The sequence below is a fragment of the Ailuropoda melanoleuca genome, chromosome 19 (assembly GCF_002007445.2).
Source record: "Ailuropoda melanoleuca isolate Jingjing chromosome 19, ASM200744v2, whole genome shotgun sequence".
NCBI classification, from domain to species: domain Eukaryota; kingdom Metazoa; phylum Chordata; class Mammalia; order Carnivora; family Ursidae; genus Ailuropoda; species Ailuropoda melanoleuca.
The window spans coordinates 9,562,834-9,567,573 of NC_048236.1; the positions used below are offsets into that span (position 1 = coordinate 9,562,834).

General features: G+C 37.2%; 1 protein-coding gene across 1 annotated transcript in view; it reads right to left on the minus strand.

Annotated features, from left to right (window-relative positions):
* Positions 1-4,740, minus strand: part of PKHD1 (PKHD1 ciliary IPT domain containing fibrocystin/polyductin) — a 453,280-nt gene that overhangs the window by 21,796 nt on the left and 426,744 nt on the right. The gene's annotated exons all lie outside the window — the stretch shown is intronic.

The window sequence follows — 4,740 nt, forward strand, 5'->3', positions numbered from 1 at the left end:
AAAAGGGGGGTAATCAGAAGGGGGAATGAAACATGAGAGACTATGGACTATGAGAAACAAACTGAAGACTTCAGAGGGGAGGGGGTGGGGGAATGGGATAGACTGGTGATGGGTAGTAAGGAGGGCACGTATTGCATGGTGCACTGGGTGTTATACGCAACTAATGAAGCATCGAACTTTTACATCGGAATCCGGGGATGTACTGTATGGTGATTAACATAATATAATAAAAAAAATCATTAAAAAAAAAAGAATGGGGAGATATTTTGGAAATGTTCTATATCCTGATTGTGATGGTAATTACATGAATCTGTTCATGTATTTGAATCCATAAAAATACCTACAAAAAATAAATTTTACTGTATGTTATTTTTTAAATAAAAACATTTTTAATTTACCTATAATTTTAAGGGTGACAAGTTCATTATCTTAATTGTGAGGATAGTTTCATGGGAGTATAGATTCATCAAAATTTATGAAACTGTATGTTTTAAGTATGGATAGTTTGTCCTATGTCAATTATACCCCAATACAAAAATGAAAAGTTAAAAAAAAAAGCTTGCCTATGAACGTGAGTTAGTCATAGCCAGCGATTTTTAAGTAGCACATCCAAAACAAACCAACCCACACCAAACCTCTGCTTACATCTGAATAATGCAGGCAAAAACAGAGTTTTTATTTTCTCTACACAAGGAAACATCATGCTTTTCCTTGCTGTGCTTTCCTTGGGCTGAATCTGATAATTTGATTGAAAGTCACAGTCAGGTTTTCAGTCTCTTGACTCCTGGCTGACTCAGTCCCAAAACTACCATAACAAAATTAGCTAGAAATGGTTCTCCTGTGTGTACATCTTATACTTGAGACATACTTGGCTTGTTTGTTATTAATTAGTTGCTTTTTATGAGCATCTGAATAAGATAAATTCAGCCCAGAGACGGGTGAATGGATTTTACTGGGGATTTGCAGAAGTAAAACAAAATTCCTCATTCTTTTATCTATTTTCCAATGATTGCTCAGTGATTGTTTACTTTGCTAACTGGATAAGGCACTGTTCTTATTCTGAAGATATTTACAAGCTAGTAGATAAAATGAGATATATATACAAACATTTGTAATACAAATCAGAATGGGACACATGCCAGCAGAATAATGCAGATCGACTGCTCTGGAAGGATATTTCCCATCAATATGGTCAGGGAAAGCATCCCAGAAAAGAGAATAGCTGGGGCTTTGAAGACTAAGCAAATAAAGTCAGAAAGGAGAAAAGAGCAATTGTTTAGGAAATTAATTCTGAAAAATACTGGGAATTAATGCTGGAAAACATTTGAGATAAATTTTGGTCACAGTAAACGTCAGCCAAAAGCCCCTTGACTGTATTCTGAAGGCAATGAGGTGTCATAGAAGGAAGAATTCTGAGCTGGGAAGTGGCACGAACCAAGGGGGATATAGAAGATCAGGCCATGGGAGTGTTCTGAACACAAATAACGGCAGAGGGGCTGAAGTCCGTGAAACTAGTTCATAAACCCAGAGAAGTGCCTGGGTCTAAGGGTAGAGACCACCAGCTTTCAAATATGGTTAGCAGCAGAACAATAAAAAATGTTATCTTAGACATCATCTCAATATCCTCACTTGCTCATGAACAAATAGTCGTGCCTATGATGTGCCAGCGATTTTTAAGTAGCACATGTAGAATGATTTTCTACATTCTGAGGATACAGTGCTGAACTCAGCAGAATTCCTGTCCCTTTTGGAACTTAGGTTCTAATGGGGGGCAGAGCACAGAGGCATAGACAAACAAGCAAATACACTGATACCCTGATGCCATGTAGCAGTAAAGTGCCATGAAGACAAAGTGAGGTTGGCAGACAGAGAGTGACTGGTGATGGAGCAGGGCTAGGAATGGTCATGGCATAGACTGAGTGAGGCAGAAAAGACCTTTCCGAGGAGGTGACATTTAGGAAGAAATCTGAGTGAAATGATGAACACAGCATGTGAATTTCAGGAGGAAGATTATCCTAGGCATGGAAATGGCAAGGACAATAGGGTTTCTCTGGATTTGGAGCCCTGGCTCCCTCTCTTTTCAGCCCAGCAGCCCTTGAGAATCCCCTACGAACTCCATGGCTCCAAAGAATGGTCAGAGAAACCACAGTCAGACCATGGGAATGATAATGAAGGGGGAAAGTCTGACTGGGAAGTCAATAGAAGAAGCACACAGAAACCCTTCTCTTTCTTGGTGGTGTCTCAGGATGTTCCAAAATGAATAAATGAGCTGGATTAGTGAACATATTAGAAAGACTTGTGAGGGTCCCATACACATCTGGTCAGACCTAATTAATTTCTCAGTTCTTCAATTTCTATACTTCTAAATATCATTCTTCTATTTTAAGATATTTGTCTTCCATCTTCCATCTATTCTCTTCTAATTTAGACTCCGTAAATCTCATTCTGACAGAGCCTCACCTCATAGACATGGTTTTGAAAATTATGAAGAATAATTTAAGGAAAAATGCTGAAGAAAACCTTGTCAAGATAATTCTTCAGTTAGCCTCTTTTACAAGTAGTCATCTAGTAAACATGAACACGAAAGCCCGCTCAAAATCATAAATACTACTGAGAAGTTTTTTGTCTACACCACGTTTTCCATCTGGCTGTATCACTTATTCCTTAAATAACCTTGATGAAGTACTTAGTTAGTCTTGGTTAACCACGGGGAAATTAAAGGACAAGAGTCCTTTAAATAATCGGACAAATCTGGCACAAAATACCCAGCTCCATATGTGTTGCCCTTCAAAATCTATACACTTAGGAATCCCATGGTCCCGAACCCTGAGCACATGTCTCCACGGATCTGTCCTTATGTAAAGACACTTTCAGAGGTTTTAAAGGATATCTGCAAGATTAAAATTAATAATAATATACTTGACCTCAGAAGTCAAGTGCAGAAAAATTGTCCAGGACTTGGAATTAAGGGCAAGAGAGAGAGAGAGAGAGAATATATAGAGTGTATATATATATATATATATATACACACACACACATATATATAGTATGTATATATACAGTGTATATATATATATATATATATTATACTATTAATCAGGCCTAGTTTTGTTAATTTGTAACAGATTGGTAAACTGCAAATGATTTTTCTCCAGTACAGATGCAACTGGTATCTGTAGACGTGTAACCTCAAAGGTTACAGCTCTATTGCCCTGTATCCAATGTGGCAAACTTATTTAAGCTGGCTATGTGATCCACATCTCTCAAATGCTATTCTTTTTAATACTTATCTTTTAATTACGGTAATCTCAAATGCTCTTTAAACCAGCTTTGCCGTCTTTCTGGTACCCTCACTAGTGAGTTAAAGAACTTGTTGACAAATGCTCATTATATATTTTCCCAAGAGCTGCACTTTTTGTTTTTTGAGAAGTATACTATGACAGTTTAAATTCAAGTTTCATGAGGAGAACTAATATGTGGGCTTAATTAAACATTTTGTTGTCAGTCTTCAGATATCTTACATCAAAACATGGGATTTCCCTGGCCATTTGCATGAACTAACTGGTTCAACTCCAGTAATGATTATTCGAACATATTTTATAAAACTTTACATTATCACACGCATGCACAAACTGCTTTCCACAATTGCGTGGCTTTAGTATCAAACTAATTTTCTGCCCCAAATTAATAATTGATTATAAATATCTACTTTTTTAGTTCAAATGTGGTGTTAGCATTTTTAGATTTCTTTTAGATGCTCTCTTAGCTGAGGAATTTTTTTTTCTGGTAAATCACAATAATGAATGGGAGAGTTAAGTCTCTTTTTCTTTTTCCAGTGGGTTATTCTGTGTTTCCATGAGAGTTCAGTATTTTAAAAAGAGAATGTCAAAACTACTCTCAAAAAAACCCCCCAAAAACAAAAACCTCCATTCTCACCACTACCTTGGTAGGAGGAGACGTGGCTTCATGGAGACACTTTATGGAAATGGGAGAGAAGTATTTTGCATAGGTTCATTTGAAGCAAAAATTGTCAAGAATGCTTCAGAAGGGGAGAAAACTTCAAGTTTTCATCAAGAAGAACTGGAACATATAAGTAATTTACATACACCTTATACCTGTACTTCTAAAGTACCAGGATTTTGAATGGGTATGGTTGTAACTTATGAAGTTGGGGGGAGGCAGTGGGTGAGGAGGGCAGAACTGAAAGATAAAATTTCATAATACTGAATATCCCATGACTCTCTTTCTTATCAATTAAAATGTTCTAATTAATATACAACCAAATGCCACCACATGTCAGAAAAAGAATAAATAATAATAAAAAACAGCGCTCAAAGTAAATTTTACCAACTGGAAGAAAATGTACATTTGGATTCTTGCTTACCAGAGGAGGCTTAATTTCCACACGTGTTCTTGCTTCTCATACCTTAATGATATAACCAAGTGATTTTTTTCCTCTAAACTATGGTGACTTCTTATTCATGATAGGAGCTATTCCCATTATAAAGAGGGTTTTTTTTGTTTTTTTTTTTTTTTAAGAAACAGAGAGTAATGGGGCGCCTGGGTGGCACAGCGGTTAAGCGTCTGCCTTTGGCTCAGGGCGTGATCCCGGCGTTCTGGGATCGAGCCACATCAGGCTCCTCCGCTATGAGCCTGCTTCTTCCTCTCCCACTCCCCCTGCTTGTGTTCCCTCTCTCGCTGGCTGTCTCTATCTCTGTCGAATAAATAAATAAAATCTTT